This window comes from Sorex fumeus, unplaced genomic scaffold (genome assembly GCF_029834395.1).
Source record: "Sorex fumeus unplaced genomic scaffold, SorFum_2.1 ptg000002l, whole genome shotgun sequence".
Classification (NCBI taxonomy): domain Eukaryota; kingdom Metazoa; phylum Chordata; class Mammalia; order Eulipotyphla; family Soricidae; genus Sorex; species Sorex fumeus.
In genome coordinates, this window is record NW_026606059.1 from 69,083,598 (window position 1) to 69,096,962 (window position 13,365).

Consider the following 13,365-nt stretch of genomic DNA (forward strand, 5'->3'; position numbering starts at 1 on the left):
AACCCGGCTTGCTCCCATGGTTGTCCTTCATCTAGTGTTCTGCCAATCCTACTTAGGATGACTCGAGTGAACAACTTGTAGATGACAGACAATAGGCAGATCGGGCGATAGTTGCCAATGTCATGGATGTCTCCCTTCTTGAACAGTAGTACAGTCCTGCTGGATTTCCATTGGGATGGAATTTGCATTCAGACAGGTAGCGAGTGAAGAGCCGAGCCAGTGTATTGATGAGTACTGATGGCAGGTTCTTCAGGTGTTCTGGTCTGACCTTGTCTGGGCCGGGTGCTGTTTGTTTCTTTACCGATGAAATGGCGTGTCGGATTTCGGAAGGGAGAACATTGGGAACGACATATCCATCCTGTGGAATTTGGTATGTCAGCAAGTGGCTGTCGAAGAGATTTGAGTAGAAGTCATGGATAATCTTCTCCATTGCCGTTCTGGAGGATGTGATGGATCCATCAGGACGTCAGAGGGCAGTCATTTTGGTCTTGTAGTTGGCGAAGGACAGGCGGGCATAACGAATACTTTTCCCAGCTTCTGCCACATCTACCAGTACTTCTGCTCTTCTCTCTTTGAGGTCTTCCTTGATCGCATCTCTGCACTGCTTTGCGAGCTCGGACATTAGCTTGCTGTTGCCTGAGGCATGCGCCAAACCACGCTGGCGAATTAGCTCAAGAGTTTTCGAAGAGAGGCGTTTTTTTGTGGCTATCTCTCTCTTGGCATTCCTCGCACATTCATGGAGGTGCTGAACCAGTGGATCGTATTCCTCGTCAATGTTGTCAACAATGGCATATTCCCATGTTGCCGCAATAGTGCCAAAGAGTTCCCAGTTGGTGGTCGTTCTGGGAGTTCTCTTTTTGAACTTTGCAGTCCTTTCTCCCTGCTCTGTGAAATAGAATTGTGCACGAAGGAGACGGTGGTCCGATCCCATTTGAAATTTTGGGACAACAGCGACATCGGTCAGGCAAAACCGTCGATTGAATATGATGTGGTCTATTTCGTTGTGGAATCGTCCACCGGGAGACTCCCTTGTCCAAAGTTTAGATTCTGCCTTCTGGAACTGTGAGTTACCATGGATGGTCTTGGTCGACATGATGAATTCAGACAGTCTCTCACCCTGTTCGTTCCATCTAGGCCATGGGTCCCGATGTGAAGTTCTTCAGCTGATCTTCTCGGTCCTATCTTGGCATTAAAATCACCCACAATGATCTTGTAGAAGGTGTGGTCTTCTTTGTAGAACTTCTCCAGCTCCATGTAGAACTTCTCGATTTCTCTTTCATCATAATGAGATGTTGGTGAGTAGACAACGAAGATAGAAACTGCAGGCAGTGAGCCACATCTATTCAAATGTAAAGTATTTCTAAAGTTCTTTTATCCATTAGTTCACTGCTATGTGATCCAAACCCAGATGACCCCCTCGTGCCATAGATTGCAAGGATCTATAAAACAGACAGAGAAAAGTACAACTAAAGGGCCTGCGAATGGACTCAGAAGTATGCCATGTGATGCTGCCTTAAAGTCAGAAAAACCTACATTCTAGCTGGAATGAACTTTAAATTACTGTTCCTTTTTGGATTTTCTTATCCAGCTGCTCCCCTCTCAGACCTCATCTTTTTTTCATGTTAAATTTTTTGTTTACCTCCCTTCATTCATGCTCATCTGAGAAGACTTAGGTTCTTCCAGAGTTGGATAATAACTGCTTATAGAAACTATAAAGTAGTTACAAGAGAACAGTTGCCCAAGGTTCAGAATTTTTTTTTTAAAGAAATCGACCATGTATATTTTGTGGCCAATGTCTTCATTCTAACTTGGCTATGAGACTAAACCATTCCTCCCTGCTCTAACTTTTGATTTAATCAACCAATAAAGAAATTTCCATGAACCAGCAGACTCACTCAGATTAGAGTCTGAGAAGAGAGTAAGATAAAAGGCCAAAACCAATTTTTTAAAAAATAGTTTTCTAAGAAAATCTCCATGTGAAAGAAAGAAAACCAGAGCCACTAAATTAATTTGAAAGAAGAAAGGTCCAGCCCCCTCCCCCCCAGAAAGTTATACTTAAGTAGCAACTTCCCTAATGAATAGAAAGCATCTATCAGCAAAGGGTGTTATTAAGTTCTAGGTACCAGCAACCATTTTACACCTTCCAGAGGAAAGGAAGCATATCACCAGTTGCCTTTAAGGGTAGTAAAAGGAGCTATGCTCTCTCCTCCAACATAACTCCTTGGTAAACCGTTCCCTGTATCCTGGACTGACCAAGCATTTTCTGCCTATCTTTTTAGAATGGTTTTTCCCCCATGGTAGTTTATCAAGGTCTTAATAAGGGGCCACAGCTCAGCTCTCCCAGCTGGAAACAACCTTCTGTGCCTACTTCTTTAGCACTTTATCTGCTCCTCTCCATGGCATTTATCGCTCTCTCTTTTGTGGTTAGTTATTTTTGAGCACTTCTTACTTTCCAGACTAGGCTATAGATTTTTTGCTTTTCAAGTGTTCTTGGAAAGTGTGAAAGGGCAGAAAGAAGCATATGGTGTGATATCACTGAGTATGATATAAAAATTGAGTCTGAAAAATGTCGAAAGGTAAAAAAGCATGAACATGCTCTAAAAGGATTAGGGAAGGGAAGGAGGGACTGATAACATTTTAGCCTTTTCAGTTTCTCACAAGTCCTGTTGCTACATAGAGGTAATGCTTCTCAGAGAAACAATTCTTATTGCTGTTCCCAGTTCTGTGCCAATGACTTTGATCTGGAGATAAAGTACAATGATCTATTTAAATAAAATGCAACTGAAGGTGGATGCAACTCTGTTACCAAGTAACCTGGCATAGACTAGTCATAAGCTTATATCTAACAGACTATGTGGAAGAAAAGCAAAGAAATACAGACTTTGGGCTATTTAGTACAAAACACCTGAATACTTGAAAAAAATCTCATATTACAGAAGCCCCTCCCCCACGCCTACTCCTTTCCTTCTACTTCACTTTCTCCAGCATTTGTTACCACCAGTGAACAGAGATGAGAAAATATTATGTACAACGTATTTTGAGAAACTACAAGTACACACCCTTAATACATTATTTGGTACAACTACCATATTGCATTATTGTTAATATCTTAGTGTGTCTAAGTTATAAACTAAATTTGAAAATAGGCATGCGTGTAGAGTAAACACATACTATGTTTAGCAATCCTTACTCTCACCAGCTTCAGGCATCTTTTGCAGCCTGAGGGTTTCTTCCTCTTACAAAGATGGGAGGATTGAGATACTTCAGAGACAGGGAAATTCCTGTCAGACTATGAAAGCTGGTTGTAACATATTGCAATATATCTTACTACAAATGTCAGAATATGTTATGTTGCAATATAACTTTTAAAGTAAGGAAAGAGTTTTTCTCATTCTTACTCAATGCAATTCACAAACACACAAGGATGGTCCAATTGACTGAGCTGATCCAACTGACTCAGAGACTGATCATTAATTCAATACAATATTCCCCATGCCCTGGATCCCAACACTGAGCTACTCTGTTAGCTGATAGAGTCATTGAGGACATTAAGCAGATGCATCAAAATTTAATGGCACCAGAGGAGTGGGGCCTGGGACATTTCACATAGTCAATCTGCGGGTACCCTTAAAGGGGATAAAGTTATGGCAATTCCTATTCAATTCTGGCCAAAAGAAAATGTTTGCTAACCCCAAGGTTATATGTTCTTGCCTGGGTTCAAATTTGCTGCACCCTTATCTAACCTGATTAATCTGGATCTTATCCTAACCTTGGGGGTTTTGCTTAGGTGTCAATTTTGTACATAATTGAAAAATTATATGGAGTCTATTCCTCAGAATCCTCATCCAGAGATTAGGCTATAATACCTCACAAGCTGAAGTGCTAACATTAGCTACAACTTTGGGAAGAATATGAAGATTTGATTTTGTAAATAAATTTCAGCTGCATTTTATTAACCTAATCACCTGATATAATTAGATTATCCTGAACTTCCCATGACAAAGTTTAACATTCATGATTCGGAAGAGGAAAAGCAGAAAAACTGGTGAGTTGTAATATCAACTACATTCATTGATTTTTACAGCCTTCCAGGAGTAAACGATATAGAGTGTCTATTCCTCAGAATCCTCATCCCCTTCCCTCTATCCCCCAAAGAAAAGGCTATCCTGGTGGAAAAAATCTTTAATGCATTTGTTTTAGGCACACCCTCCCTTATTTCCTGAAATCAACCATTTTAGTGTGGTAAAAAACCCATTTCTTAATAATATTTTTTGATCAGTTATTAGTTGGCATTTCTCTGGAAAAAGGTAACATTTTTATCAACTCTGGAATTTTTGTACATCCAAATTGACCTCATTTGAAAGTTAAGAGATTAATCTTTACCTTTAGTTAGCATTTCATTAAATATAATTCCACTGCCACTGTCACTGTTCTCCTGTTGTTCATCAATTTGCTTGAGCGGGCCTAGTAACATTGTGAGACTTGTTACTGTGTTTGGCATATCAAATATGACAAAAATATTCAGATGCATTTAGAAGATAATGGAGTTTATTGAATACCTATAGTAACTAACCCAGCCTCCACAAATAAATGTTATAGAAAAACACTAGGGAAGGAGGAAATTATTCTAGAATAAAAAGGAATTTAAGGACTATCTAATCCAAAAGAATATCATGTTGTCTTGGATTGAGTTCTGATAAAACAGATTGGGAGCAATTTAAACACACTCGATGCCATTCAATTATTTTTGCTAATGTTTATGTATTAATGAAGCAAATTTAGCCAATAGATAAAATGTTTACAACAATTGTTTACCCTCTAGGGGAGTTTTATAGGGAATTTTACTAGCATTATTGACAAGACTGGTCTGGTCTGGATTTTCTTTGTCTTGTGTCATATTAACATGTGCTGTTTGTACATGAGTATAAAGGTACTGTAAAATCCAACATGACTTAAAACATGGGCCTTGTAAAATAGCCTTTTTTTTACAAAAGAATGTAAAGGGAGTGATTACTTAAAGAAATAAATGAAATATGAGAGGGACAAATAACACTTCAACTGCTAAGGTTCATATCCATAATTCAAACAGAACTCATGGAATACCGTATTTTTCCAACCTTGTCACATTTGGAATTTATTATTGCTTCCTTCTTTCCATATCATTCTGAACATAAAGAATACAACTCATTTCACATTGTCTTTTGTTGTTCACATTTGTTTCTCTGAGAGACTGAGTAGAAATAGATTCTTATTTATCTATGCATATTGAACAGCTAGCATGTGAGTAGTTTGCAGTGATATCCAGCGAAATGTAAGAATGAATTAGTTGGTGCTGGCATAATTAAATAGGGAAGTAATTCAGATGAATGATATTTGAATAACTCATAGTACTCAGGTTTTTTGATACTTTATATGTTCTAACAAAATATGACTGTGTCTTGATAGATTATATGTCTTTTTAAAATCTCTTTTAAAATAGAATTTAGTTGGATCTGATGAAAACTACAAGACGTTTTAAGGCACTGAAACAATTTATCAAAGTTTGTAACTGAATGAACTTAATTTTTGATACATTAATTACTTTAAATAAAAACTTAAACTAATAACCTCTAATATCATTCAATGTCCATGAAAATATCAAACAAGTTCTCATAATTTTATTACTTATATGGTAAGCAAAATATTTTCCCCTTACATCAGCTATAACTCCCCTTAATATTTTGATGAGATGTTTATTACTTTCCACCAAGACTATTATCATTAAGCATGTCAATTCATGGAATTAATTTCCAAGTTGTAGTCACTGGCACCAAATCCACAGTTGTTTGGATTTACTCAAAGGCATACTTTTGCATTTACATTTCTGTTAAGTCAGGCATATGTTCATCCATGACCTTAGCATTTTCCTGACATCAAATGGAGTGGACAAATTAGATAAAAATTAGAAATTACATTTTTAACAAGCTTTTTGTTTAGTTCTTTTCTACTTTTACAAGTGTACTAAATATAACATATTTATTGACACAATGTCTCATCTTAGTGTCATGGCCATTCTCAAAAAATAGTCACAAAAGCCTAAAGGAGATTATATCCAATGTTATAGATATCGAAACTTCACATAACTGGTAAGTAGGAGGGAGATGAATATCTATATACTCAGACTCTATCAAGTCAAATGTTCCTAAAGGCCAGTATGTCCTACAATGACCATCTTAGTTTTATGGTGGAGTACCCAGCAAAGCTGACAAGAAGTACAGTGAGAGATGATGAAGCTTTGTGAATAATGAGGGCTGATTACTGCTCAGCTGAATGGAATCTTCCTTACATGCTTCACGAGATGGAATAGTGCAGCAGGGAATTATAAAGGATGATACCCCTGAGTCCAATTTGTTAGTAGGTACATATAGGCTATGTTTTACTCTTGATGGAGACTTTACAGTTAAATATGTTTATGCTTGAGCTGGTCGTGTAGAAACTGTAAATCCTTATGTTAATGTTGCCTCGTATGAAAGCACTGAACTAAGTCTGCTAGTTAATCTTGCTTTATTTTTACTTGATAAGTTAGTCAATAATGAGTATGTCTTAATTTCTGCTTTTGTCAGTAAAAATCATTTGTCTCTAAAATTATTCTAAAACATGATATAATATAAAGGTTTTGGGGGTGAAATAAATAAAAATGAATAAAGAATGATAATCTACAATTAAAAACATTTAAAATAAACTTAAAATAAAACTTTCACCAGAACAGAAATCTTAAATTTTTCTCTTACCATATTTGCTAATTTAGTTTTGCCAACATATCCTAAGTATTGAATAATTATCTAGGAAAGGTTTACTTTATTACTCATCTTTACCAAATCATTCCTTTCTTAATTTTTGGGCAATGTCTGGCAGTACTTAGGGATTACTCCTGACTTGGCGCTCAGGGATCAATCCTGGTGGGCTTGGAGAACAAGATTGGGTGCCAGGGATTGAACTCAGATTGACTGTGTGTAAAGAAAGTTCCTTACCGGTTCTACTATCTCTGAATAAATCATTCTTTATTGGGGTAAATAAAAAAAGACAGGTAACTGAAGATTTGAGGCTGAGCACAGATAAATACAATTGTCATTTTTTGAGCCTATGGATTAGCAATGGGATAAGGAATCTACTCGGGGCTTGTTAAATCAAAAACAGTCCAAATGGATGAATTAGCTAGGCTGTTAGATATGGGTCTGGTACTCAGGTAATTGGAAAAAAACTAAAGGTATAAATGAATTTTATTAATCTGTATAAGTGTAGTTTTTGAATTTTGAAAAGTTGATTTAAGCTATGTGGTTTGTGAATTTTGAAAAATTTATTTAGATTTATTTCACAGTGATTATTTGAATTTTAGCTGCATATATAGTAGGTAACTCAAACCCCATATAACTCCCACTGATTTGAAAATTCTGAGTCCTCTTTCTCACTCATCTTCTTTTTTCTATCTTTTCCTTTAGAAATTAAAACTAGAGTACAACTACAAGACAAAGTAGACATAAGTTGGGAGATAGTTGCTAATCAACTGAATAATTCTTCGTTTAAGTAATGAGAAACACCAGAAATTTTTATTCTTTTCTAAATTTACCACTCCAAAAATATAGCTTGTTTTTGTTATTTGTTGTTGTAACTCATAAATTCACAACAATTAGATAATAAATTACTCATTTTTTAAGAATGTTCTTGTTATATAAATGAATACTAATTCTTAATTATATACATTCTTCCTCCACTCATGTGAACAGTTGTACATATTAATTGATGACTATATCTAGAGATCCAAACATTAGTTTCAAGCAGAATTAAGTATTTGCTTTTTTAAGTTTTAGTATTGTACTCATTATTTCAATTATTTTATCATATGTAATAATGTTCAGTAAAATTGCATGATATTTACTGAATATAATATAATCCAAGTGAATATAATGTTAAACCAATCTAATATAATCCAAAATTCTCTCATCTTGGAGAATGATTATCTTCTCTAATATAATCCCCAGTTATCTTGGAGGATTATTACTATGAAAAGGTATAGGATTTTCACAAATATTTTAAACATCCTTTGAGATAATCTTGTGATTTTTATACTTTAATCTGTTAGTATAACTGTGTCATATATTGAATAATATTTTCACTCTTGGAATAAAGTACATTTGATTTTGGTGTCAGTTCTCTTAAATTTATGTTTAATTAGTTTGCTAGCATTTTGATCATGATTTTGCATCTATATTTATTAGAACTATTACTCTATATTCCCACATACCTACCCCCACCCATCTCCTTGGAATGTTTTTGTTAGGCTTTATTATCAGAGTGATGCTGGCCTCATAAGTTTTGACATGTTCTCTCTAGTATTTTAAAAGAGATTAAGAAGTATTGGTGTTAACTGTTTTTTAAATGCTTGGCAGGATTCACCAGTGAAGCCATCTGGTCCTGGGATTTTCTCTGGAAGGCTTTTGGTTACCAATTGATTCTCATTATTCATTATTGGTCTGTTCAGCCTTCTGGTTTTTTGTTTGTTTGCTTATTTGTTTAATGGCTCAGTGTTGATGAGTTATTTTTCTAGGAAAATAATATTGCTAGAAATTCCATACTGCCCCAATAGTCTATAGATTCAATGTTATGTGCAAAATTCAAACAGCTTTTTTTAAAAGCCAAAAGTAATAAAATAATCCTAAACTTCATAAGGAAACACAACACACACACATACACACACACACACACTACACCAATTAGTCAAAGCACTGTTGATTTTAGGAAAATCAAGTAAACAACGGGACAGTGACTGTGTTTCAAAGGGAAGTAGAGTCTTGAATGTGTGAGGCAGTGGGTTTGATCCCAACTCTGGTTGGCCACCTCCAAGAGTGACTCTGGTGGTCCTAAGAGCAAAACTAGGTGTAGCATCTACAACTCTTAGCAGTCAGAGAAAAGCTGGAAACCAACATAATCTGATTTCAAAATGTTATCAGCTTTCAGTCATTCAAACAGTATGGCATTTTATAAGATGGGCACATAGGCCAATGGAACAGCATCAAGAGCCCAGAAGAAACAACACACATAGTTGACCTTGGACGAGTGTTCCCCAGACAAACACAATCAGGAATAATTAACCTTAGTACTCACAACCAAAAGGTTAACATTAAAATCTCCAGCCATATATACAATTCAATTAAGTTTGGCTCTTGTGAATAATGCTGTTATATTGAAATCTGCCTCTGCCAAAGATAGTCTCAGAGCTGTTTATAAGAAGGAAAGGCTTTTATTGCAGTTCAGAGTGGAACACAGGCAAGGACAAGGCATATATCTACCTCCCTGTCCCTTTGTCAGAGAATATTTCAAAGAGATATAAGGTGAAACTTGAAATACCTACATTGTCTACTTCTTAAATCACAGGTGCTGGCTTTTAGTACTAATAGAGGACATCTTGAGAAAATGTAAGAGGCCTCACAATGAACCGGGTATTGTATCTTCTGCACATTTCCTCCTCACACTTGAAACAGGTCATAGGCTCCTTTGGCTGTTTTGAAATTTATAGGCAAGCCCAATTAAGAGGTCTGATGTTATCTGAAGTTATGCTTATTCTTTCCTGAGAAACAAAAGCAAACAAAAATAAATGGCTGTATCACATTTACTTCTACTGCAAAAACAGTTCCTGAAAAACAATGTAACAGAGAATATTTTGTCAGATCTAAATTACCACATTATCTCTTTAGGGTTATGGTTTCAATAGGGGTATAAATATCCTTTGGATTTCATGCTTTCATAGGCTTTGAATGAGTGCCCATGATGGTATAGCTATATCATAAAGAGTTCAAATGTTTTACCTTTTGTTTGTTTGTTTTTGAGGGTAACACCCAGCAGTGCTATGGGGCCACTCCTGACTCTATGTTCAGGGATCAGTTGTGGTGGTGTGGTTTAAAATATGGTCAACAAGCTGTAAGGCTAGTGCTTTAACTCCTGTGCTATCTCCTGGGCCCCTCCACATTCTACTATTTAAAGAAATCTTCATACCATTTCCCATAGTGACTGCCTGAGTTTACATTCTCACAAAAATCTACTACAGGTTCTATTTTTCCAAATCTTTATCAAAACCTGATTTCAGGCTCTGTGATATAAGTCATTGTCACAGGTAGGTGATATTTGGTTCATGGATTTTATTTGCATTTCACTGATAAACAATGTTGATGGCTGTAGGCCATCTCTATGGCTTTCTTGGAATAAATGTCTGTTCATGTCTGTCTCTTCCTTCCTCCAACATTTTTTTGTCAGATTGCCCAGTTTTGTTTTAGTTCAGATCCCCCCTTTTTGTGTGTGTGGAAGTTGCATAATTTTAAATCATACAAAAGAGTGGGTATTAATTCCATCTTAGATATTGTCCTGAACAAATAGTTTAAATATGTTTGCTCTAAGTTTTATCATGTTTAAACAGAGAAAACCGGCTGCCTGGTTCCTTTAGTTCATGTAAGAAATGAAGACATTTTTATCTCCCCTTTCAACTTTTCAAATTGTTTGGAAGGAGCACTGGATCGTAATAGAACACACAGGAACGTCATCATTATTCACAGTTGTTGATTATTTCCACAGAAGCCAGAGAAGCCATCAGTTCACACTTGAAATTTCTGTGCCCACTAAGCAAATTAGGCCTCAAAACGGTTTTGTATAAAGCTAAGATCCAGCTAGAACAGAACCAAAGTAGAAGGATACACACACTCACTGCTCTGGAAAAGATCCAGTGCTGCAAATGTGACTCTTGACTGGGATGGGAGCAACTCACAGCTGCATTCTGTGGGGCTACATGTGCTTCTCAAAAAACAAGTTCTAGTGTGAAGATTGAATTCGTCTGAGCCAATAGATAAAACAAAGCCTTTACTTAGAGGAGAGGCTGAGTTTTATGAACACAGATTCATGGGGAAGGGCAACTGAAACTCTCGAATCCAACTGGAGAGAATCATCCATCTAAGAAAATCAGCTGAACTCGAGGAAGAAGCTGGTGTTGAAGTGCTGTAGAACTTTTCAAAAATGTACTGTGGCATCTTCAGTAGGTTGATGAAGTCCTACAAAGATAACTAAAATTTGTTTCTCTGACTCTGTTTATCATGAAACCACCTGTTTTATCTGACTTATATCCAGAACTTGATGAATTCAAGATCTGCTTAAAATAACAGTAGTCCTCTTCTTCCTGGAAAATACGCCTGTCTCAGAAGTTACTTGTTTGAACCACTTGATTCCTTGTGGCAGTAGAGGACACGTAAACCACAAATGATAGATATTTAAATAGTCATTAAATGACAATTGGAACCAAAATTTAGTAAGCTACTTCATAAATTCTGCTGTTTAGCACCAAAGGATTAATTAGATGCAGGAAATTTCTATGTAATTTTGTTTTTATTTATTGGTGGAGTGGGTTGGACCATATCCGGTTGTGCACAGGACTTACTACTGGCTTTGTGCTCAAGGATCACTCCTGAGGCAAATACTGCAACTGTGGTTCATCATGTGCAAGGCAATGTAAACCTCACAAAAAATGAGTGGAAAAATTAATTTTCTTTCAATTTTTGGAAGAGTTTGAGAAGTATTGGTAATGCATCGTATTTTTTAAAACTTTTTAAAAATTGAATCACTGTGAGATATACCCTTACAAAGCTGTTCATGATTGGATTTCTGTCATACAGTATTCCTACACCCATCCATCCACCAGTGTACATTTCCCAGGACCAGTGTTCCCAGGTTCCCTCTCATCACTCTCCCCCCACCCACTACCTGCCTCTATGGTAGGCACTTTTCTTCTCTTTTGGTTTTTGTTTTATTTATGTTCTAATTAGTTAAGCTGGTTTTAAGATTTGTTTGTTCTTTTTCTAGTTCCATTAGGTACAAGGTTAGAGTGTGTATTTGAGCTTTCTCGATTCTTGATGTAAACCTATATTCCTATGAGCTTCTATTTAAGAATAACTGTTTTTGATTTCCTATGTGTTCTGAGAGATTATGTCATCATTTTCAATGGTCTCCGGAAATTTTTAACTTATTTTTTTATTTCCTTTTCAACCTAGTAGTTGATGTGTCATATCATTTTTATCTAAATATTTGAGTTATTTTCCCAGGTTTAATTATTTATTTATTTTGCTGTTGTTTTTAAGACAAACCACAATGATGATGCCTGCCTTTGTGCTTAGGGATCATAACTTGATGGTGACTGGGGGACCATATGAAGTGCCAAGGATTGAACCTGGATTGGCTGCACCCAAGAAAAATGCCCTAGCTAATGTACTCTTTCCCAACTCCTTTTGATGGCCGATTTCTGGCAAGCTACCAAGAGTATCTCGCCCAAACTGCAAAGCCTGGCAAGCTACCCATGGTGTATTCGATATGCCAAATACAGTAACAAAAAAAGTCTCCAATGGAGACGTTACTGGGCCCGCTCGAGCAAATTGGTGAACAGTGGGAGGACAGTGACAGTATTTTGATATGAAAAAATAGTTGATATGAAATTCATAAATGTATTGATATTTGCTTTGAGACCAATGTGTGGTCTTTCTTAATTGTAGAGAATGTTTGGTGTTTTTGGTATGAAGTCTATGATGCTTTTTCATTAATTCACTCTGGGTAGTAAACTGTGGCAGGTCTTCCACTTCAATCCCATCACCTATCTCCATCACTTTGTCTAAAATGTCTTTGTTGTAACAGCAACCCAGGAAGAGGTGATTGGTCCAGACCATGGAGAGGGACAGTTGCTGGTCCAGGCGGCCGCCTCTGTCGGAAGGATAGCGGTAGTCGGCAAGGTAGTGCAGGATAAATTCCATGCAGGCTTCCCAATGTTTCTAGCTCTCTGAGTCGGAGCAGGACTGTTCCGCAAAGTCAGTGGCCTGCTGCACACCCGAAACCAGCTCCTTTACTGTGGTGGCTGCCTCCCCACCCACCATGGTGTCCTCCGTCGCCAAGGGCCCAGGCCTGCCCCTTGACCTAATTTCTTTTAAAGACTATTGTACTGTATTATTTTCTATCTACTTGATCAACTTGTGGTTCAGAGTAGGCATTAAAGTCTGCTACTACTATGATGTTGCTCTTAGTGTCTCTTATCAGGTTTTGTTTTTGTTTGTTTGTTCTTGCATCACTCCTGGTAGTACTCAGGACTCTTTCTGGGCCCTGGGCTCAGGGATCATGCCTGTTCATGCTTGGGGGACTATGCATGCCACCAGAGAGTGAATCTGGGTCAGCTAGATTCAAGGCAAGCCCTTTATCCACTTGATTATCTTTCTGGACCCTATGTCTCACATTGGTAAGAATCTATTGCCAGAAGACTGAGTTATATAGAATGTGATGCATAAAGAACCCATATTTTAAAGGATCATA

The 13,365-nt window shown here is 36.8% G+C and overlaps 1 pseudogene; it reads right to left on the reverse strand.

Annotated features, from left to right (window-relative positions):
* Positions 1-10,573: 10,573 nt before the first annotated feature.
* On the reverse strand, positions 10,574-12,935 carry LOC130041304 (CDKN2AIP N-terminal-like protein; annotated as a pseudogene).
* Between the last annotated feature and the right edge of the window lie 430 nt (positions 12,936-13,365).